This window comes from Bidens hawaiensis, unplaced genomic scaffold (assembly GCF_021521415.1).
Source record: "Bidens hawaiensis isolate Kalapana, Puna unplaced genomic scaffold, B.hawaiensis_p1.1 tig00009076_1, whole genome shotgun sequence".
In the NCBI taxonomy this organism is placed as follows: domain Eukaryota; kingdom Viridiplantae; phylum Streptophyta; class Magnoliopsida; order Asterales; family Asteraceae; genus Bidens; species Bidens hawaiensis.
In genome coordinates, this window is record NW_027491666.1 from 532,453 (window position 1) to 558,182 (window position 25,730).

Sequence of the window (25,730 nt, forward strand, 5' to 3'; positions counted from 1 at the left end):
AATATAATTACATTAGCTATGATTAGAAAGGGTATAATATTAATTTAATAATAATAATATTTTTTGAGTCTTCTTAATCGATCTAGTTCATTAAATTAAACATATTCGTATTCTCCTTATTCCTTTTAGGCTTAATCGTCAACTCGTGATATCCGCATTCTTAATACTCTATTTCACCTCTGTTCGTCTGTTGAGGTGAGTACCACATTCCCCTATTTTACTTGTTTTCCACGTTTTTGAGACATATGCGTAAATTGTATTTCTCTTATATACTTATACAAAACTGCAACTATTGTCTTATGTGTTAACAACTTATACCTTACTTTTTTATGTGCTTGTTTGCTTTGTATGCTTCCGCATTCGGAGAGATCCAACATAATCTCAGTCTAGTATGATCATACGCCAGTCGTTATAGCCTTTGTGCTTCTCGACATCTCAGTTATACTTGCTCATTTGGTTATTTTGTTAGTCTTATATGACTTGTTGCAACTACATATTTTTGTTATACACTATATGTATATTTAAACTGGTGTGTTGCTCACTCAACCTTGTGTTGACAAACTATATTATTTTCAACGCATATGCAGGTTATCGTGTGACGTTATTATCAAGATTGTTTGAAGCAACTTAGGATGCATGCTAGAGAAAAGATACAAGAACTTAATTTTGTATGTTTAATGTAATTGTTTATTTATAAATTTGATGTACATGAATATTTGTTTTATTTGAAATTATTAATTAGATATTGAAACTTATATTGTGCATGATAGTAACCTTGAGAGCTGTGACAATCAGTTCGCGCCCCGGCATTTCCGCCGTAGGTTGGGGTGTGACATAGTCAAACCGATGAATCTTCTATAAGTAAAAATCTTATATACACGTTTCTTTGTGAAGAAGAAACATATCACATAAATGTTAAATAAACAAAAGGACTAAAAGTCCATTTGTTTTGTGCAAACAAATGACATATCATGGTTAAATCTATGCAAAACAGACTAAAGGTCTGAAGCTAAATTGATGGTTTACTTATTTACAAAAGATTATTCTCGTACGATAGGTTCGAGACTCCGAGGTAACGCAGAAGCAGAAATCAGTATTGTACTGGTCATCATAAACAAAGGTGAATACGCTCAGACTTTTATAACTCTTTAAATCGAGTCATTAACAGTTTGCATGGGACCAAGTATCCCTAAAACTTTATTAACAAAGGTAGTCGTTGGCCTTCAGACTAGCGTATATGTTTATCTGGATCTTTACATATATGGTCAATCGGTTGGCACACCGCTCCATGCTCGGATATTCCTCCGCTACATTGGGCCGGATCTAAGTAATATTTGAGTGGAGAATGGTCTTGTGTATATTGGTAGTTGCTAAGTACTTGAACGCTGCGGTGCTTGTTAAGCGGTTTCGAGTTGAGCTTGAGTTTATAATAGTTATTTAGAAATTCATAACTTCGGTATTTCCTTTTCCATGACGGAACGTGTCACAAGATACCTGTAGGGAATAATTAAGTATATAAATTTTTAGTGTCAACGTGTTCACCGGCGCGTGTTGCTACAAATTTTATAAACTGTTTTACCGATAATCAGGAATAGATGATTAGAGATGGGGATTAGTCATTAGATGATCTGATAGTTCTAATGAAGTATTTATGTTATAAATGATGTAAATTATGGTTTTATCAGTTAAAATCTTTTGTAATCACATTGGGTGTTTAATTCCTGACTTTTGGAATGTAATAATATTTTAATTAAAGACTTCCACTTTATAACCTTAAACTCTGATATATTTACAAAACATGTACCAACTATTGGTCACACACCTAGGCCCTAATGTGGGGTGTGACAGGTTGGTATTAGAGCCATCGATCTTAGCGAAATAGGAATTTAATCATACCTAAACTTCGATCAGAGATAAGTTTCAAATATTATTATATTTATAAGGATAATATATGTTGATATTCTTTACTATCCCTCCTTAATCTAACCATGAAAGATGTCATCTAATCGATTACATTGACTACTACGGTCATAGGAAAAAGTTGGACTCTCGTTCAAATCCGAACCCTTATCCGACATCTGATGATAGTGAAGACAACTATTTCACAGACTTCTTCAAATGTGAACACTTTGCTAAGAAAATGATGGACGAGCCACTATATTTTCCCAGCATAGAGAAAATGCCAATGGAGATACCTAGTGATCCCCCCAACTGTGACACTCGTCAATTTCAGGTTAACTTCGTTAACCCGAACTCCGTTAATTCAAACTCAAGATCACACAAACTATGTCATTCCAGTTAACGCATTCCTCATTACATTTAATTAGAGTTTAAATTAAATGTGACAATCATTACACAAGTAGTCTTTCGGAGTTTCACCGAAACACACACGAGTCGACTCAAACCGTTGGTGAACAAACGATAACTATTATAAACAAGTACTTGGTATAATTACGTGTTATGTTTATATGTGTGATTTTGTGCTTGTATGTATAACATCATATTATGGATGTAATTGACTAGTTATGCTAGAATTAAACTAAACTAGAAGTTTAGGGTGCAATGTGCAACTTGTAATATAATTAATTAATATATAAACAAACTAATCACCAAACCCTAACCCTCCCTCTCCTCTCCCTCTCCCCTGCGACAGCAGCCCCTCTCTCCCCTTGATCAACCGAAACCACACACACACACATACAAGATAATTTACAAGATTGTTTGAAGATTCCAAGGTGCTAACTAGGTAATTAACACCCTCTCTAGCCTATTCTATTGAATTAATTGCATGACTAAACATGTTAATCATAAACCCTAATTGTTATATATGTTGATTATTGATATGCTAGGGTTGTATGCATGATTTCTAGTTCATAGGTTAACTGTATGTTGACTTTTGATGAAAACTGATGCTGGGCAGATTCTTGAATTCGTGTTTAAACGGCTGTAACTCAATGTTAATTTTGTATTTGAACGTTATTATTGATTCTATGATGTAGTAGGTCGAGTGTAGTTTCTAAAAAGTCTGCGTTTGTAATTTTTGGATGTGTAAAAGTTAGTTTTTATTATTTTACAAATCTGTTGGGCAAGTCTGATTCGAGAAGCCTGTTGGTAGGCTGTTTTCCGATTAAGATATCTCATAAACGACAAGACCAATAAGATTGATTCCACTTCTGGGAGTTAATATTTTGGGTTAGGAATCTAACCCAATTGGTCTTGCATTAATTTGATTTTTCATGTAACGGTAATAACCAATAACATTCTGTTGCGCATGATAATGACTGCTGTGTGTTTACTATGATATTTTGATCATTGTGAGAAAACGGTATATGATAAAAATATAATAAAAATATTTTTAGAAACCTAACTCAAGTTTTCTTCTTTGATGATTTTTGGTGATTTATTGGATGTGTATTGATTTATTAAATAGAGTAATCTTGTAGAGTGAAAATCTTCCTGGATAAAATAGCTGCTGAATTACTTAAGTTAACACGAAAAGTGCATAGTTGATCGATGTTTGCTATGTGTATGACTTAATTGCCCTTGTGGGAGTTAGTTTACTAGTAATGTACAATAGTAACACTTGACACGATATTTGTTCACGCGTGTAGCTTATCACCAACGTGTTTGTCGAGTCCCACTTATTTCACAAACGAAACACGAAACGTATCTCATGCATAAGTTTTATGTGCTGAGTGTAGGGACTCACTCGTAGTATAAATACTTAGAAAATCTCATTTTTGTTTTAGAGCACTAGTAAGGATTTTCTGTGACGCACACCTCTATCGGATTCTTTTTGTTATCTTCGCAAACAGTGAGTTTCACGGCCCCCCTTTTACTCTTTTTAAACGCTTTATTAGGGGGTGATAACATACTCCACGCTTTAGATTTTGTTATTCTTTATATATCACTTGTAAGACTAAGTGGAAAACAAACCAACTAAAGTCCTTCATAACATCGAACCGGTTAATATTTGGATAATAGCGAGTCACTGTTGAGTAGTACTACTGGGTTTGACAAACCCCACCCAACTCTAAACTCGACTGTAGGTCGAGTGGGTGTAATCTTGGCTAACACATTACCATGGTCATGGTTGACATGGTGACAAGGAAATTGATAAACAGTCAGCTTCGGTGTCGAACACTTAGTAACGCATGCTTGATAGGTTAGCTACCTATTGATATATAATTGAGTTAAAACTATCTGGTAACGCAAACGGAAACGCAAACACTTTAATTTATTTGTATAAACTTGTGAACTCACCAACTTTGTGTTGACACTTTTAGTATGTTATTCTCAGGTAGTCGAGGCGGGCGCGCGGTATAGGACATACATTTGCTAAACACCATTGCTTAAAAACTTCTTTAAATTTTATCTTGATAACTTGGGTTTTTAAGTCGTCCTGTGTGGCACAACTTTTTGGTTTATAATTTACGCTTCCGCATTTCATTTAAGACTTGATGTCTTGTTGGTTTTGAAAACTTTAAATATGGTGTTTGATTATAACTAATGATTCTGATCCTTTTAGTTCACACCTTTTGACGTTAAAACTCCGTTAGTGGATTTTGAGGGTGTGACACCAACTCCGCAATATCATCTCTCAGATATCCTATGCTATCACCTATCAGAGGAGATGAAGACGGAAATTTGAACCTGAACCATATTCATCAAGCTGGATGCAATGTCATTCCGACCAAAGCCGGTTGCAGTTTGGAACACTAAAGTACAACCCCACCCTATCCAATACAGACTCAGTTAGGTCCATCCAGGAGGCCCAAAATGAGGGTAATGAAACCCTTGGAAAGGTTTACTTTCCAGATGGAAGTAAGCACAAATGCCATAGAAACATCCTCAAAATAAAGGCCCGGAGGAGGATCCGGAAGAAGAATCAAAAGGAATGTCCATGGATCCACCCGAATATTCCCACTTAGAAACATCGAAAGAAGATGATGATGATGATGATGCATGACCATATGTGAAGAATAATATAGAATGTAAGTGTTCTAGAGAATTTAGTCCGCATGAACCATCATTTCATATTCCTCCACACTACAGTTCCCTAGACAGTGAGATTCGAACACCAGTCAATTTTCACCCTATACTGGTATTGTCCCCACAATATCCGAGCAAGCTGATGAAATAAGGCAACAAGAAGAAGCTGGTGAAGCCTTTTATAACCTACCCTTTCAAGCAAGTTCACCTCAATCATACCCAAATAATCATTATGATATTGTAATGATGGTTAACGAGATCCACCACCACAGTATGGATACCCCAAGTTCATACCGCAATCACAAGATGAGTATATCGACTATGCTTTACATAAAACCGACGATCTTAGATAAAAAGTAGCTAAAGGAAAAACAAGAAGAAGTTACTACATAAATGTAATAAGATGAAAAATATTATAAAAGAGTTCATGAAGGATAATCAAGTTATTTTGTTTTCGCTTGTTTTGTGCCTGTCCATGTACTATACTCTATCAGTTGTTAGTTCGTTTGTAAAATCAACTGGTTGTTTGTAAGATATCCTATCATTTATAAAATTTTGTTTTTAAATCAAATATGCTTTCATTGCAAAATGTCAGGACAAAACAACCCCTCGCAAAAGAAGAAAGCTTCTGATCAAAGGAGCAATCAAACCAGAGCTAAACCTGCTTAAAAAATTCCTAAGCAGTGGATAACTAAAATGCAAGAAATGATAACAAATGCAATGAACCCACTTATTTAAGCAATGAAAGAAGGATTAGCACTCAAGAGTGAATCTCGACAGTCTAATAAAACTGTCAGATCTCGATCTCCCCCGAATTCATAATTACATCATGACGAGAGTGTTCAAGAGGAAACCAGGACGCGCTGCAGCAGATTGCTAGAAGAAGACAATGACTTGCTTTAATTGCAAAGTAATGGTACATCTCAGCTTCGAGTATCCAAGGAAGAATACAGTTGGTGGAGGTGCTAGTGGTAGTGGCCCAAAGAATTAAACAAGGAATGGAAACGCACGAGTGTTCGTGTTGGACATTAAAAGGCTGTTGACATACCAGAAGTCATCACCGGTACGTTCATAATTAATAACGTTTATGCTATGGTTTTATTTGATTCCGGTGCCAATCAAAGTTTTAAAAATTATAATTTCTATATTATATTAAAAGAGCCCTTAATTTCTGTATTCTATTTGATTACGTGTCTTTTTTTTTGATATTATGTTATATTTTGTTCGGCATTGTGTTGACTATTGTGTCTTTTTTATTTATCAATGTGTTGTTTGTTCATTTTCGGCATTGTGCTTTTTTCTCTCGGCATTGTGTCTTTTCATCTGTTTTTTTTTGGAACTTTTTGAAACGGCTGTGATGAGGGAAACATTTTGGTTTTTAAATTTTTGTATTTTTTTTTCATTTATATTTTGAGTTATGATTTTTTTTGAATTTCTTTTTAAAATTTTTTTATGTGTCTATAAATCCTTCTCATATTTCTTATTTTTATTTATCTCTTTAGATTTTAACTTTTCTATTTAAGTATACAAATTTCAAACCACTGAGTTAATTATATAGTTTACAAATCTTTTTAATAATCAATAATTGGGTAAGATCGATCAATAAAATAAGTCATGTATTAAATAATATTTTTTTCTTCCAGCTGGATCTTGGTCATATTTTTGCTGACCATATATTGCATGTAAAATAGTTTTCTACGTTTTTGTGAAACCTTTAACAAAACCCTTGATTTTTTTATTTTACATCCTTACCGTTTGATCCAACTTGTACCATATGACAACAGTAGTTAATGTTACATTTTTTATGATTGGGACCTAGTTTTAACATGAAGAGAAGTTGTCTTATACATGCTTCATCTATGTCTATCAGCCGCTCAGTTTATTATCTACTATAGTCACTATTATTAGTTGATTTATTATTTATCATTTTTGTCTGATAGTAGTTATTAGATATCTAGTTGGAACATTATGATAGTTATTAGCGTTCCATTATTATTCAGCTATACAGTTTTTCAGTTCCTTCATACTTCATACGTATGCATCAATGTTTTCGTTATACAAATAGCGCATTTGGGTAAGTCTAATGACGTGGTTAAGTCAGGTTACTGATTGATTTGATTAAATATATATAATTAGGTGGTTAAACGAATAGATCTTGTCTACTTAGAAATGTAAGCCTGCTGATCAAACATGGAGAGAGGGCACTTGATGCAGATGGCCCCATTACCATCTCATCAAACCGCAAGTGTCATATTGATGTGATCGATATGTTTCACCAATACACCTCCTATTTCATCCCCCCTGACCTCCTCTTCTTCAGATTCATCCCTTATTTACCAAACTCATCAAAACAATACTTTTGTTGATCCAATTATTATATATGTCATTTGATAGAGGAAAGGAGCCAGCAGATCATGGATCATCTGGGGATCCACCACAATCTCCCAGCCGCTACGAGTCTCAGAAACGTAGAGACTGGAATACCTTTGGACAGTACCTGAGGAACCAAAGGCCGCCTGTGCACATGTCTCAGTGCAACAGTAACCATGTGCTTGAGTTGCTCATGTACTTGGACCAATTTGGAAAGACTAAAGTTCACTTGCAAGGCTGCATCTTTTATGGGCAGCCCGAGCCACCGGCTCCTTGTGCTTGTCCACTTAGACAAGCTTGGGGAAGCCTTGACTCCCTCATAGGTCGGCTTCGTGCCGCCTATAAGGAAAATGGAGGTTCACCCGAATCAAACCCTTTTGCTACTAGTGTGATTCGGGTGCACCTTAGGGAAGTGAAGGAATGTCAAGCAAAGGCTAGAGGAATCCCTTATAAAAAGAAGAAGAAAGCTACCAAGGGAGGAGAAGACTCGAGTTCCACATGAATGCATCGGTTCTTTTGGTTGTAAGTGTTTCATCTTTCGCTCATTCCCTTTAATTGGTTTATCAATCCAGATCTCATGAAACCAGGAAAAAAAACATAGTCATAAAATCAATCATAGTAGATCTGATACATGTCATCAGGTATATCTTTGCAGTTGTTGTGCCCTAATGTATGACACTAGAATCCAAATAAAATTATCACGGCCAAATACTGTTGCTAGATCTTCAAATCTTACAAAATATTTGTTTAACTTCCTCACTGATTAATATTCTTTGCTAAAATTTAACAAAAGTTGTTTTTATTGTTAATTATTCAAAACGTACACTCTCGGTAACAACTTGCCAATATAATATTTTCATTTAGTTAGAAACCTTAAATTTGCAAAATATGCTCATTATGTTATTAGATACTCCAATTATTTGTTAGCTTTTAAACTTTTGATATAGTATACTTACAAGTGGAAATAAAATATGAAACATGAAGTGATAATATACACTAAATGAGAATAGGTACGTTGGAAATGTTAGTTAATTAGTCTCTCTGTAAAACCGACAAAAGGATTTGAGTAAACGATTAAGGTAATTAAAATGCGAAGTCAAATTTCATTTCAATGATTTTACTTAGCAGATCATTTATGTGAAACTGATCATATGTTAAAAGGTTTAAGATCATCCGCATGTATCACTTTTTTTATAATTATCCACATTAATGTAATTTAAGGTTAAGACATCTGTAATTACATGAATATGTGAAAAAAATTAAAAGTATAGTTCAATGCTAATCAAGTAAAAAATTTACAGTTACCACTGTATATTTTTTATATAAGTACGTTCTACATACACACTAGTTTTATGTACTATTAGAACCGTATAGAAGTTAACTTTGGTTTTCTATAAGATCAATTTAGATTAAGCTAAAATGGTAAAACTGTAAGAATGGTTATTTCCCTCTTCCCTCTCACGTCTCTTTGATCCTCTATCTATAAGTTTAAGAAGAGAAAATTAAAATTAAAATAAAAGACACAACAATATGCATGTTGACAAAAGATAAAAGTATAACATTTTCTAAAGAGAATCTCAAGGATATGGATATACATTTGTTTAATACATGAATTAATTCGTTAAAATATATATACATAAATCCAAAGCTCACACGTACAGTTATATACACAAATATGCACTTATGCATGGGAAATACAACTAATCTAGTCTGCATATTAACTCCACATACACAAAAAAGAAAAAATTAAAAAAATTACCTCTTTTATAGACACATGTGCATGTAGAGCAACGAACGCGCAAGGGAATTCCACTGATTTATTAGCTACGTACGTACATTTTCATTTTTAGAAGTTACTCCTCGAGTTTCCGGCCAGTACATGAATTTATACTCAACGCCCATTTCATAGAGATATATACGTACGTAAGCTTAAATTTAACAATGTGTATAGGATTGAGTTTATGCGAGTGGTTAGCAAGAAGTGAGTTGGTTTTTTTATGATTAATTTTAATGCAATAGCTAAATTAGTGAAAATTGTTTTATTTATTAACTAGGTTGGTGTCCTATGTGACCCCTTGGGGTAGCTCAAGTGGCCAGCCAAATGATGGGTATGAGCTTGATGCCGGTTGGCCTCTCAAGTTCGAATCTTGATGGTGACACGAGTTTTCTATTAGAGTGTCCCTTCCCAGGGAGCCTGCTCTTGTAGGCGGACAACTCTTGTCAAATGGCAGGGAGTTCGAAATTTTCTCGTGGAACGCCTAGCCAAACTCGGATGCCAAGCGTGAACCCAGTTAAGACAACATAGTCTTGGCCCAAGTGGGGCGATTGGGGCTCTCTCCGAGAGCTGTGGCTGATTATTCAACCACTAAGAAAGTCACCGTTCAAAAAAAAAAGGCTGGTGTCCTATGTAACACACGTACGGGTGAAAAATATAGAAAACATCAAATATGCATATATAAAAATATATAATGAACAGTATAATTTTATAAATTATAATGTATTACATAATAAACATTAATGAATGGATAATTACATATTTCCTAAAATACATAGATTAATAAGAATAATTTGTATTTTAAATAAATCAAATTAGAAGGTAGTAAATATATGTCTATTAAGGAAGAGAGAATGTTAGCATATAAGGGTAATTAAGTTGTAAGTCACAATCTTTTTAAAAGCAAAGTAATGAGTTTGATTTTCATCAACGATATATTTTTTATATTAACAATTAATTTTGAATAAACTAAAATAGATAATAAAGTGTTATTTGTTAAACCGAAAACTTGTATAACATCTATGTGAATGGTCTAGTCAATGGCATATGAACCATATGTGTTCTTTTAATAGTATATTTGGATTAAATTTATGGTAATTATTAATATTAATCAAAAGGTTACATAATAATATTTTTTTTCTAATTTAGACTCCATTTATTTATGTGAAAGAAATAAGAAAAAAAATTATTATACAAAATTCAATAATTTTTCAAACGTCAGAAGATGATTGACCCATATATTTACATGCTGCATAACGTATTACGTCTTACACAACATAATTTACAAAATACATATTTACTCAACATTCAACCTGGCCTACACACTATATTATCTCAAACGCAACATATTTACACACTATATATTCACATAACATTTACTTCTATACATCCTACACATCATATTTACACAACATTCAATCTTACACCGCCTATATAATATATTTAATCTTACACAACATATTTACACATTATATAATTATATACATATTATATATGAAACAAGAAATGCATTTTTAATGGATTTACATACAATAAAATAAATCATATTAATGTTTGTGTTGGATGTATATATCTATATTGTATATAATGTAAATATATTGGATAGGGTTGAATGTTGTATACTTATATAGTGTATGGGACAAGTTTAAAAGGGAATTAAAGAAAATAAAGAAAATATTAAAACTCTTTACTTTACATGTAAAAAATATTAAAATAATCTAGAAAACTATTCAAGTTACATATAAAACTTTATTTTACATGTAAAAGGAATGCTAAAAAAAATCACTTTTCATGTAAAAAACACATTTTTACATAATCTTTATAGAGATTTTTACATATAAACACATGTAAAAGCTGTTTAATATATATATATATATATATATATATATATATATATATATATAAATTTTCATTTAAAAAAACGTAATTTTTATTTTACAAACTTCATTTTTTTATTGGCATGTCTTCTACATGGATTTATAAGCAAAAAATCTAAAAACGTTTATGTTAAAACTAATTTTTATATGTGAAATCGAGCTTTATATTATTTTTTTACATGTAAAATGAAGAGTTCCTCACTTTTTTTTTCAGTTCCCTCTTAACCTGCCCCTATAGTGTATAATGTAAATATATTGGTCTGATAATCCATACGATAGTTGAAAAGTTATTGAATTTTGTATAATAAAAAATAAAATTTTCTTATTTTCTTAAATTAAATTAGAATAAATGTAGTTTAAACTAAAATAAAAGTTAAAGAAAGACATAATTATGAAACCAACCGATTAAGATTAAATATTACCACAAATAAATTTAACAAAACACCCCTTTTCTATTAAATCTATATCTATAATATATATAAACGAAAACAAAAAAAATTCTACATGTCGCGATGTGGTCCTTCCCTCTTTTTTGGAGTCACAAGATTTGCTTGATTTTGAAATGGAGGCTTCTTATGCATTTAACCCAAATTCACGGGTATGAGTCTTACCAAACCCAAATATTCCTTAAACGGGTTATAACATCTCATTAAATTAAAAATTATTCTCACCAAATATTTGATATGAAAATCCTATAAAATAGGATATACTAAAAATTAATATCTTATTTCTTTTATAAAAGATATTTATATTATTTAAATTAAAAAACCAATTTTATAGTAAAAAAATAAACGAGTTTTTGGTCTCATCAAAACCGAATAGCTTTTAAACCGGGTTATAACATCTCATTTATTTGTGAAACAATTTATTATTAAACCATAAGTATATTATTAATTTTCATACAATAAAAAGAATATAAATTCAAAAAATGAATAAATATTAGAACAAACAATATAAAACAACCCCGTAATATTTGTACTATAAAGATAACCACATTTTTGCAATAATATCATTTTCATCAAAAACCATTGATCAAGGGTCATGATTCACTTTCATGATCATTCCTTTATATGTGTGTATATACACACACATACATGATATGGATCATGTAAATACTCATGTAAAAACTAGGAGGGTCGCAGTGTAGGTTGTTTTCCGTTCATATGTTACTCGGGGTAACATAAATGAGATGAAAATTCGGGTGAGCTTGAGATTTAAACTGATAACCTCGCAAGACTTAACTTAAATCGTTCATTTTCTACGTTCATCAAAAGTAACACAAGTGAGAAGATAAAACTTGAATCTCCACTAGAGAACTCATACATCTTTCTACTATGTCATAAGTTGAAGATAACAATTTAATAGCTTGTCTGTTAACTTTAATTAACTAGGCCAATTACTGTTACTAATGAGTATAATTGGCAACCTTGGTGCTTCTAAACCCTTATTGGGCCAAGTGGTGGCACCAAAGTGTTCATTGTCATTTTTTTTGTTTTTTGTTTTAATTTAAAAATTAAATGGTTACTCGTATCGACTCATTGCGGAAACTCCTGGGACAAAAAACATTTATTTTTTACCAACATTCGAATTTTATTAACGTATGGTTTCACCGGCTGAATAAATGTTATTTTATATCGTAACGAACGTAGTTGATATTGGCCCGGATTTTACTGACCTAATAAATGTTGTTTTAGTTATTTTAATTCTTTATATGCTAATCAACATATCCGAGCTACCTGCCGCGTTATCTGACCTGTCCGGTTGTGCCGACAAACAACACTTAGTTTTAAATAGAATCCATAATTGATAACATAGATAGATTATCTATCGAAACCGGTGCCCATAATGGGAGTCCAACTAATAAATAAATAATTATTCTTTAGTAGACTCTAGAAGATATCTAATTCCTCAAAATATACAAGCGTTTGATTATATGTAGTGGGGACTATAAATTGAGAAGACAAGTGTCATGTGACGTCTAATTAGAAAGAAGTAATTTTTATTTTAAGGGTGTAATAATGTTGTAGGGGTGATTTTTACACGTGGAGGATTACCAATCGTCACATTATTGTTTTATTATTATTTCATTTTATCTCCGGATGACAAATATTTCCCCCCCCCCCTCCCCCCTCTTATCATTGAGGCGGTGTTCCTTGCCATTATCGCCTTTGTCACTTAAAATTACCACCCCACTACACTACACTTACACTTATCTCATCCCTCAAAATATGTTTGTATATATGTTAATTGATGGTGGCGCTCCTTCTAATTTTTTTAAACTACTTTAAAGCCAGACCAAATCTGGCATTGTTATCTAAGTTTTACAAGGTTACATGTGTAAATATTTTCATAAATAAGAATATCAAAATCGAACACTGATCCACAAAACATGAAAATTAGTAATTAATTTCATCCCTGTATGTATGTTTAGATACACAAGTGTGTGTGATTGGCTGATTCCATATTTGTCACCCAGAATGTGCTCTCCTCTTTTGTACAATGAGAGGGCCATATTTTCAGATATATGGAATAGGTGGACATTTGTCCCTAGCACACTTTAGTAGATTGATGGTCGTCTGCCACCGATTCTGTGGGGTATCTATTATAATTTATTTTGTCGTATTACATTGTTTTAGTCAAATATATCTTGCACTTTAGTATATCTCTCTTTCATATTTTATGTAAAATGCCGACAGTACACGATTTAAGACTACAATCATATGGAGTATAATATATTCTTGTGTGAAGTCTACAAACTGTCATTACATCTTACCCAAAATTTTAAAATAAAGGTTTTATGGATATCAAAGTTAAAATATAACATTCTTGTTAATCATTATCTTTATTAAATAATGTGATAAGTTGATAACACGTGTAAATTTCATTGTTTCGTTACATATGCAAAATGAACCGGTGCCTCCAATTGATATTTGATACGTTGATTGGCTAAAACACCGATTGCACTAATTACATCCTAACCCCCTTACATAATACACTATTTAAGTTAGACCTTAAAATACTTTCACAACAACGAGAGGTATAAGTTATACCCCTATATACTAATACAACTAACGAGTTTAATTAGTTTAAACTATCCATACTCATACCAAAATTTAACTTACTTTAAGCGAGAGTCTTCATCCTTCTTTGAGATATGGTTTGCCTTCATAGTACCCGATCAGGTTGCCTCCTCATTTTTCTCCCATTTTGGACATTTCATGTTTGAAGTGTCCAAGTTTGTTACATGTAACACCTTGTCCCGTTGTACTCGACCATCGCTACAAGGTGAACATAAGTTTAATTAGTATACACATATTTCGCCTTAGTTTACTTCTTATTGCGGTGCTCATAATCTTTTAGTTATCATCCAGCAGCTACTTGGAATGAGCAACATTTTTAAGATTAAAAAACCGCTTGATAGCTACAACAATTGGAATGGATTTTTCTAGTACAAAGCCGAGTAGCTTCCAAACCAATCTTTCGTCATTCATTGTATGCTCAAACTGTTTGCTTGTGATACAATTCCACTAATTTTCTAGGCATATGCATCAAGTAACTTGTTAACACTCATCCTTAAAGATTCAGATCCTGATCACACGAGTGTTTGAATACACGCCTTTTTAAGCCTAACAACTGACAGATTGGTATAATCAACCTCAATGAATAGGAGGTTGTGAGATGTCTATTATATAACAATGATTACAAATTTTGCTCCTGTGATTGAGGAATTAAATATAGATACATATCATTACATGCAAAGGTGAATATTTATTCTCTAATACCCCCTTCAATCGGAAAGGGGTGGACCAAGGCGAAACATAGCGCAGAACGTTTCGAAGGGAGAAAGCGGAAGACTTTTCGTGAAACTATCCGCCACTTATAGATTGGTCGGTACAAACTTTGTGTATAACTTTCCAGAAGTAACCAGCTCCCTAACGAAGTGATAGGCCAGATCAATATGTTTGGCACGCTTGTGTGAGATCGGATTTTGTGTTATAAAGATAGCACTTTTGTTGTCACATAAAAATGTGGGTCGATCATGAGGTAACGCACATAGCTCTTGCAAAAGATGGGTAGTCCATACTATTTTCGTAGCCGTGTTGGCCATTGCACGGTATTTGAAGAAACGTGGATCGACTCACTGGTAGACGATCTACTTTCCTCGGGTGTGATTATGCTACTTCACTGATGGTTCTCTGGGATCTGGGTTCTTCCACCTACAAAATGAACAGCACTGTAAACTTACCCCTCAGAAAGGGACAGAGGGGTCCTCTTTGGGGTAACCCTCCGGTGTGAGAATAAGAGTTTGTAGGAGAAGATAATAATATGAGAGTAAGGAAATTGGAATGTATTGCTTAATATATCTGAATACTCTGTAATTGGGTGTCCTTTCCTTGTGGAGTTGATGTGGTATTTATAGGGCTAGGGTTTCCAATGATTGGGCTCAGACCCAATTAGGGCCTTGTTGGCCTCCTCCAATTGCTTTGCGCCACGTGTCCTTGGGACACCTGGTGCTTTGTCATTGGTTATAATCACGTGGTAGCACATGGGTTTTGCTGAGTTGTCCACCTTTCATTGGCAGCTGTCAACATCAGCATATTCTTATTCCTTAAAAAGATACCTTCTGGAAGGTTGTCTGACGTGCACAATCAAGGTTGCCCTAATCCTGATTTGGATAAGGACGAGGTTGATTATGTGCATGTGTGATATGCGCTTATCCTGAGGATGCGCGAGGTCTTCTCTTTATTCTCACGCGCAGATGTTTCATGCGCAGATGTGATATGCACAAGCATGTGATATGCGCCACGCGCGGATGCGCCACGCGCAGATGTGATATGCGTGAGCATGTGATATGCGTGAGCATATGTGATGCGTGAGCATATGTGATACATGAGCATGTGATGCATGAGCATATGTGATATGCGTGAGCATATATGATATGCGCCATGCGCATATGTTTTGGCTTTGTGCCTTCATAATATCTTAATTTCAAGCCTCTTGTCTATATTTTGTGGGTTGACCCGCCTCGCTCGGTGTTGAGGCGGGTACATACCTCTTCAAGCCCCCCCAATATAATGTGTGTCTTGTCTCGCGCGAGCGAGGTAAGATAGGTATTAGACTTAATATGTTGCTCTTTTAATAGGGTTTGTCTTTTCTTCTTATTACTGATCGGTGCGCGAAATTCTATCCTTTTGGTTGAAAACGAATCGTCCTTGTACGTGGTTGGTTGTTGCTGACATGCGTCAGTGATGGAGACGTGTCAGACCTTTCGTGTGCTCGAGGTGCTACAGTTGCCTTTCATGTCCCCTCACATAGTGTCAGGAACACGTGTCGCGCTCGCGTTGGTCCGTACCTGCGAGTGGTGGCGCGTGAACTCTGGCAGCACCTATATCGTTTCTTTTCGTGTCCCCTCACACAGTGTCTGGGACACGTGTCGCGCTCGCGTTGGCTTACACCTGCGAGTGGGGGCGCGTGAAGTTCGATTAGTACCAAATTTTCTCTCTCCTGGGCCTATAAAAGCAAGCCCTTAGAGTTTTTATTCTTCATCTTCCTTGTTGTTTATTCAAAGCTTTCCTTTCTTTCATTCTATTCCGATTACTTGTCTTTTGCTTCCAGATCTCTGTTCTTCAGAAGCATCCTTTGTCCGTTTTTACAGTTGTATGTCTGATAGCTCAGACAACACAATCTCCCCCATCCATCGCCGTGTGAAATCGTTAGTGATGTCTACGTTGAAGAAGACCGGCAAGGGGAAGAGGGCTGCTGAGGCCTCATCGGAGGAGGTAGGGAGGACCAAGGCAGTGAAGAAGTGGGATGAGATCCCCTGCAAACTGAGGCAGGCCGATTTTGACAGCCTTATCGCCTCTCAGGGTTTTCTCCCTGAGTATGGCTGCATGCTGCCGGCGGCCGGGCAAACTGCGGCGGACCCGCCCACCGGCTATATATCCCTTTATTCCCATTTTTTCACCCACTGCAACCTTCGTCTCCCGATGACAAGGTTTGTGGGTGCGCTGCTTAGGTTTTATGGGATTCATATATCCCAAGTCCATCCGTTTGGAGTCGTGCGCATGACTCACTTTGAGTTCATGTGCAAATCTCAGCGCGAGGAGCCCACCCCTCGGCGCTTTCAGTTTTTTTATAAGCCCAAGATCCAAGATTCTTGGTTCTCGTTTATTCCTCGCAGTCAGAAGGTCAAGTGCTGCACTGTTTCATTCAAGAGCCTTCATGACTGGTCTGAGAGATTTTTCTATATCAGGGCTGGTGTGATCCCCATCCTCATGACCATGCGCGCGATCTCTTCTGCGCCTGCGGATGTGGGTGTCTTCAAGAACCCAACTGGCGCCTGGGTAAAAAAGTTGACTGCCGAACTATCCCCCGCCAAGAACATTTGCGAGGAGGCGCTGGTGGGGGTTGGTATGAGCAGGAGGTGTGCCGACAGCGCGACTGAGCCCGTTATCCAAGTTGACGGCTTGTGTAAGTTAATCTCCTTGCATTACTTCTGCGCGAATATAATTCGTTTTGCTGATCATTTGACTTGTTTTGTGCAGTCAGCAAGGAGTATGTCCACGCCGCCTATGATGAGCATATGGAGGGTGGCTCCGTCGCGCTGGGCGCTGGGGAGGTTGGCTTCCCCGGTCGCTTCGATGACATGTTCATCCCCTGTTGATCTGGGATTTCTCTTTGACAGCGATGCGCCTGGTAAGCCTTTGTACTTATGCTTACGCCTTTATAATACCAAATTTGGCTAACATTTCTGTTGCACGTATTGTAGATGCGCTTGAAAACTACGAGCTGGAGCTCGCGGAAGAGGAGGAGGAGGAGGAGGCGCCCCAGCTAAAGCGTAAGGCTAAAGGGAAAACTGGCGCAGGGGCCAGTAAGAAACAGAAGAAAGATGATGCCCCTGTTGTTCAGGATCCTCCTACTCAGGCGAGGGATTTGAGAAAACCCAGGAGTTTCCCTCCAAGTTTTCCTTGTCTTCCCTGCCTCAAAAAGTGGGCAGACCTCCTGTCCACACGAGGTATGGTGCCGCTACCTCCTCCCTTCGCGTGGCGGAAAAGGGGAGCGGCGTTGCGCCTGCCGTTTCACCTTCGACAGGTATACTTTGCTTATCCTTTATGGTTCTACGAGCGCGATTCTGATAGAATTACTAATGAATCTTTGCTCACTCAAATGTTTGTAGAGCCGGCGACCTTGGTGGACCAACCTCAGGGGCAACAAGGTGCCGAGCCTGCGCCGGAGGTCGCTTCGAAGTCCCCTGTTTTACCCTCAAAAAGGGGAAGAATGGACTTCATGGCGATGTTTGACTCGCGAACGGAGTTGCGCCAAGGTACGTATTGCGCTTTTATTTTCTGACTTTCTTTTAGATCAAGTCATGAACCATTTCTTTTTGTTGATTTTTTCACAGGAGTCATTGCTGGCGTGCAAGCTGCTAGCGGCACTCCTGGCGCCGGTGCCAGCGCCGTTGGTTCTGCTCCTGCTCCTGCAAGCGCTGAATCTCCCCTCATCGGGATTACTAAGGAGCAGGAGGCCGTTTTACGCGCCGACCTGGCGGCGTCGAGACCTCCCTCACCTCCTCCTGCGCACAGCCCTCCTCGCGAGACTGATTTTGGTTCTAGGTCGCAGGAGAAAAGGCCTGTTTCAAAGGAGGATGAGGAGTTTGAAGTTGAAGACTCCAATGGCGGCCGCGCCAGCCCTGCAGCGCCACGAGATTTTCCGGCGCAGTCTTCTCGTGGGGCTGGCGCTGATTTTTCTGCTTCATCCCCGCAGGTATAGGTTCGTTTTTGCTCCGCTGCGCGGACTTCCATATTAGTGTTTTGATGACTTAGATCATTACTTTGTGTTTGCAGGAAGCCGATCACATTTATCGCCCGAGATGGAACATTACTGAGGACAGCTCATTTCAGTCCATGGGTGTGTGTGAGGACTTCTGGGCTCATTCTGTGCCTCCAGCTGAAAGGAGGTTTCAGGAGGGCCGCGCTCGCGATGACTTGCTCAACGATCATCTGTTTGCTGGGTCGGCTTTCTTTGCTGCCTCCCAAGAGCTTCGCTATGATTACGTAAAGGTACGTGATGCTCTTGCGGAAGTCAAGCAAGAAGCTAAAGTGTCTGCTTGGCATCTTTCTGATGCTCGAGAGAGAGCTGAGAAGCTCCAAGCAGAGCTCAGTGAGAACAGAGCAAGTGCCAACACCGCCTTCGTGAAGCGCGGGTATGAGCTACAGGCTGCGCGGGAGAAGCTACAGGCAGCCGAGGCGGACGCGGCCAAGTACGCGCGTAGAGTGCGCGACTTGGAGCTGGACGCGGAGGCGCGTGACCAAGCTCTTGTCCAGTCTATAACTGACAAATCATCGCTGGAGAGTGAGGTTGCGCGCCTGAAAAAGGAGCTGGCGGCCGCGCAGGCCGAGAAAGATGAAGCCTTGGCGACGGCAGCGTCTAGCCAGGAAGCACTCGAGCTTGCGCGAGCGGAAAAGGAAGAAGCCTTGGCGGCAGCAGCGTCCGACAAAGAAGAGCTGAAACAGACTAAGGAAACTGTTGAGTTGTTAAACTCTCAGATTCCTGCTCTTGAGACGTCTGTTGCATCCCTCGCGCAGGATCGCCAATGGCTAATCTCACAGGGTATGACTCGTTGCGCTTACGCGATGAAATACTCAGACGAGTTTCAGGCCCTTGTGATGGATTGCAACGCTGCCGCGCGCTTGGTGGGTCGAGCTGAAGGGTTTAAGGATGGCTATGAATATGGCATGTTGAAGAAGAACCCATCTGACTACCCTTATCAGAGCGACGTTGCCTGCGCGGACATGGCCGCGATGGGGGAGAAGTATTTGAATACTCCCATTCCCATCCTTGCGCAGGTATTTTAACCTTAATGAGATTACCTTGACTTATTTTCCAAGTCTTTTTGTACTCATATTTTTCCTTATGATTTGCAGATATCCGCGCTTGCTGACCAGCCCGATCTCGTCGCGCTAAAGAAATTACTTGACGAGTGCGAAGGGGCTGGTGGCAGCGATGATGGCGCGGGGAATGCTGCCCCTGCTAGCGGCTCTGGCGTGGCCAAAGGATCCGCTCCTGACACTGTTGTGATAGAAGACTCCATTCAGGACGAACAACTTGACTATGGTCAGTTTGGAGATGACGAGGAGCGGGCTGCGCCAGATGCTGAGGGCGATGATGAGGACTATGAAGAGGCTGACGTCGACGTGGAGACTTGAGAAGCCCTTTATGTTTTTTATTTTTATTTGTAGTTTGTATCTCATCATCTTGTAAACTTGTAAATTTCAATGCTTTGGAATGAAATTTTGTTTTTCCCTTCTTCGCATCTTGCGCATTCCCCATTCATCTCTTTATATTGCATGTTTGCTTGTTGAATATAAGATATGCTTGCACGTTGAAATAAGAACAAGGTTGTAAGGAAATTATTATACTTAATCCTTGTCATATTGTAAGTGATTTTGCCATATCTTGATTATGTTGACACGTGCCTTGGCGTTTTCATTATTCCTCTTTTGCGCAACGTTATCGCGCATTTATTATATGGAATTATGAGTTTTTTAGCCTTTACGTGTCAATATGTGTTACTCAGATATCCATTACAATTTCATGCGCGACCTCGACCTGAGACCTTAACAACTATGTTTTGGCATTTGCTTTACCTTAGTTGTGCTTAGGTATTTTTATGGTCAGGCTGCTCAGCATGTAGGATGGATGTTGTGAGTGATTTGAGCTAAGGCTCACATTATTGGGCTAAGGCCCTGAGCTAAGGCTCATATTATTGGGTTAAGGCCCTGACGTTTTAGAGTTAAGACTCGTTAACGCGTTTGAGCTTGAAGCTCGCGCATGTATGTTTTACTTCGTTCTATTTCGTTTTGATGTCAATACAATGTTGTCATATTGCTCAAAATTAATAAAGGGAAGTGTGAAACATGTATGCAAAAGGTAATAGAATCCACATTAAGAGAAGATAGCGCGTATCATTATTCATAATGGCTTAAAAAGCCTTGATTACAAACTTGACATTTTTTACATGAAACATTTTCTAAGCTGTGCCGCGTTCCATGCGCGCGGGATCTTCTTTCCATTCAAATCTTTTAAAGCATATGCGCCTTTTCCCAATTCTTCCGAGACTTGATAAGGTCCCTCCCAATTGGGGGACATTTTTCCCGGGGGTATCGCGCGGCTAGCTTCATTGTTTCGAAGGACAAAATCATTTTTCTTGAAGTGGCATTCTTTCACGCGCTGGTTGTAATATCTTTCCAGTTTTTTCTTGTATTTGGCTTCACTGATGATAGCCGCCTCTCTGCGCCCTTCAAGTAAGTTGAGATCCAACCTTCTTTCGCGCTCGTTATCAATCTTGCTCATCATGAGCACTCTATGGGATGGGCATCCAATTTCTGCTGGAATCATTGCCTCCGTTCCATAGGTTAGGCTGAACGGGGATTCGCCATTGCTGGTTTTGCTTAATGTCCTGTGCGCCCACAGGACATTAGGTAGCTCGTCAACCCAAGAATGGGATTCTCCCTCCAACCTTTTCTTCAGCCCATTTTGCAAGCTTTGATTCGCGCGCTCCACTTGGCCATTCCCCTGAGGGTGGTATACCGAAGTGAAGATTTGGTTGATGCGCAAATCCTTGAGCCAGTTGGATATCTTCCTGTCAGTGAATTGTTTGCCATTATCACTCACAATTTCCATGGGCAAGCCAAAACGGCATATGATGTGGCTCCAGATAAACTGCTTCATCGCTTCGGCTGTGATTTTTGCTAGTGGCTTGGCTTCAACCCATTTTGTAAAATAGTCTACTGCCACTACCAAAAATTTAACTCGCCCTTGCGCTTGCGGTAGGGGACCCACAATATCGATTGCCCATTTGTGGAAAGGCCATGCGGAGGTCACCGGAATCAAGTTGTTCTTTGGCCGCATGGTGTTTGGCGCATAGCTCTGACATGCTTTGCATTTTTGGATCTCTTTTAAAGCGTCCAAGTACATGCCTGGCCAATAGTAACCTGCGCTCATTGCCTTGGTAACAACCATGCGCGGGCCAACATGTATTCCACAGATTCCTTCGTGTATCTCTCTGATCACATAGCTTGCTTCCTCAGCATCAAGGCATTTCATGAGCGGTCCAAGATAAGAGCGTCGATATAGTGTACCATCAAGCAGTTCATAGTTTTGCGACTTGTGTCTTATCTTCCTCGCCTGTGCGCGATCGTCTGGTACTTTTCCCTCCTTCAAGAATTCCATTATTGGAGTTATCCATGATGAAGGGGTTGTATGAGTTACAAGGACAGACTTCGCTCCCACCGACGGGTTGCTCATTACTTATACTCTGACATCTTTGCCAAAGTGATCGAAGCTGGTTGATGCCATCTTGCTCAGCGCGTCGGCAGATTTGTTTTCACTGCGCGGAATATGAATGATTCTGAAGCAGTCAAATTGCTCGATGAGCTTTTTCGCCTGCTCTAGATACAGAGGCATGGTGTTCTCCTTGGCATCATAAAGGCCATTGACCTGTGCTGCTACCAAGTATGAATCAACATGGGCCTCTAGCTTTTTAACTCCGAATTTGTGCGCGATGCGCAGGCCAGCCAGCAGGGCTTCATACTCAGCTTCATTGTTGGTGCTCTTGAAGTCCAACCTGATGGCGTAAGTATATTCCTGATTCTCTGGATCCACCACCTTGAGGCCTGCACCGGATCCTTCGTTGTTTAAAGCTCCGTCAGTGAATAATCTCCAAACATTTTCTTCATCATTGGCTCGCGGAGGGTCTACCTCGCGCTGAGCCTCTTCAATTTTTCCTTCGGGGATTTCTGCAATGAAATCAGCCAAGACTTGTCCCTTTATTGCTGGACGGGGCTTATAGGCGATCGTGTGCTCTCCTAATTCCAGCGCCCATTTTGTCAGCCTTCCCGAGAGCGCGGGGCGCCGCAAGACTTGCTGGATGTTGTAACCAGTCAGTACTTCAATGGGATGACCATTGAAATATCTATAAAGCTTGCGCGACGCGTGTGTTAGTGACAAAACTAAATTTTCCATGATGGAGTAGCGCGTCTCAGGATCCGTCAGTACCCGACTCACATAGTATATTGGCGTTTGGATTCCCTTGCGATCCACCAATAATACTGCGCCGATGGCGCGCTCTCCTGCTGATAGGTACAATGTCAAAGTTTCACCAGGAAGTGGAGCTGTGAGCGCGGGCAAATTTATCAAACATTCTTTATCTCACTGAAAGCTTGCTCGGCCTCAGGAGTCCATTTGAATTGGCTTTTCTTTAAGCAGTTTCTCAATGTATTGACAAATGGGGTAGATTTGCTTGCATGGTTCGCTAGGAACCTGTTGATTGATACCAATCTACCATTCAGCTTCTGTACTTCTTTCATGGTGGATGGCGAGGGCATGTCAAGGATGGCCTCCACCTTTTCTGGGTTCACATTGAAACCATCCTTGGTGACCATTACACCTAGAAATTTTCCCTCTTGTACGCCGAAAGTGCATTTGCTCGGATTGAGCTTCATGTTAACTTCCTTTAGGCGCCCAAGGGTTTCTTCGATATCTTTGAGCATTTGTCTTTCCTCCCTGCTTTTGATCACTAAATCATCCACGTAGACTTCTAGGTTTCTCCCAATTTGCTCGCTGAAAACGGCATCCATAAGTCTTTGGTAGGTGGTGCCCACATTCTTCAAACCAAAGGGCATTTTTGTGTAACAAAAAACACCCTTGTCGGTTCTGAAGGCGGTCTTGTCCTCGTCCTGTGGTGCCATTTGAATCTGGTGATAGCCCTTGTAGGCATCCAGGAAACATTTGAGCTTGAATGGCGCCACGGAGTCCACCTTTGCGTCGATGTTTGGGAGGGGGTAACAATCCTTTGGGCACGCTTTGTTGAGGTCCTTGAAGTCAATGCACATCCTCCACGACCCGTTACTTTTCTTTACCATCACAGGATTGGCTACCCATGTCTGGTATCGTATCGGGCGTATGATGTTTGCGCGCAATAGATCCTCAACCTGCTCATTCATGGCCCTCGCCTTCTCATCCCCCATGACTCTCTTCTTTTGAACAATTGGCTCTACAGACTTGAACGTGTTGAGAGAATGTTGCGCCAGGTCTCGCGGAACCCCAGTCATATCAGAGTGTTGCCACGCGAAGACCGACATATATGCTATGAGCAATCTTTTCATTCTCAACCTCGTGTCGTCTGATATCGTAGCGCCAATTGTGATTGTCTGCTCCGGGAATTTTGGGTTGAGAATCCATTCCTCTGGCGCGTTGTCTGCCATTGGAAGTTTCATTCTCCCTTCCCGCGGAGTACTTGTCACTGCACACAAATGATCTCGGTATACAAAAGTTACACCTGTTGGTGTTGGGAACCCCAACGCGCCGTGCGCTGGCGACGGTATGGCGTTGAATTGGGCAATCGTTCCCCTACCCAAGATCATATTGTGGCATGAAGTGGTGGGCAAGACCAGAAGCTGACAACTTCGGCTCGCTTGTGTTTTTCATCCTCCGTGGTTAGTTCAAATTGTATTTGACCTGGGGGATGAATGATTTCATTTGAAACACCAGAGATTGGTGCATTCACAATTTCAAGCCTTGCTTGGTCTGCCGGATCCAGTTTCCTAAAACATTGCTCATACATGATGTCTGATTCGCTGCCAGTGTCCACCAGGACTTTTGACACTTCATAATGAGCAATGTGTGTAGTGATGACAAGAGAACTGCTGATGGAAGGGCCTCCCCTGATTCTTGGGAAGATTACTTGTTGCTCGCGCCAATCTCCTTGGATTTGCGCGCTTCTCTTTCTTGATATTTGCCCTTGCCTTCCTCCCTCGGCTACACAGATTCTTTTGTACTTTTTGCTGGCTGAGGCTCCTTCTGTTTGTTCATTTTCTGGTTTTGAGTTTTTCACCAGGTGAGCCAGCTTGCCTGATTTCACATCTTTTTCAATTGCATCCTTCAAGTGGTGGCATGCATCAGTGTTGTGTCCTGTGGACTTGTGAAACTCACAGTACTTGCCACTGTTTGATGGTCCCTTGTAGTGTAGTGGCTTGGGGCTTTTGAATTGGACATTCTCAGTGCTTAACACCTGTGAAGGCGTTTTAGTGAGGGGAGTCCATATTCTTGGCAGAGGTCTGTTAGGATCTCTGCCGCCTTCCCTCTTGTCACCCTCCCCGCGATTACGAACGTCTTTTTGGGGCTGGGGTGAGCTTGGTTGCGCCTGCTTTTCTGCGGAAGAAAAACTGGTTGGTTGCAACCTGGACCATACAGAGTTCTGTTTGCCCCTTCTTTCGTTGCCGCGCGGTGTCTCAGCTTGATGCGCTCTTTCTCTTGCCCTATCTTGGGCAATTTGTTTTTCATTTCTCGCGAAGACTCGCGATGCTTCCATTAGTTTGGCCCAAGTGGTTGGCATGCCATCTCTACTTACGAGAGCTCGGCGGAGTTGATCACTACGCGCGCCTTGTATAAAAGCCACGCGCAAGAGTTGCTCAGTAATACCTCCGATTGCCAGAGACTCCTGATTGAAACGAGTTATGTAGTCTTCAATCGTTTCATCATTCTTGCGCACGCAGTGCATGATGTCATCAGGGTCGCGCGTGTGTCTGCGCTGCTGTACGAAGTGGGCTTGGAACTTTTCCAATAGTTCCTCGAACCCATCGATCTGCCCAGTCGGCAAGCTCTCGAACCAGACACGCGCCGCGCCCGTGAGGCAGCGAGCAAACATGTGACACCAT

General features: G+C 39.2%; 1 pseudogene; it reads left to right on the forward strand.

Annotated features, from left to right (window-relative positions):
- The first annotated feature begins 7,150 nt into the window (after nucleotides 1–7,150).
- On the forward strand, nucleotides 7,151–8,213 carry LOC143531067 (protein LIGHT-DEPENDENT SHORT HYPOCOTYLS 10 pseudogene; annotated as a pseudogene).
- Nucleotides 8,214–25,730: the final 17,517 nt, after the last annotated feature.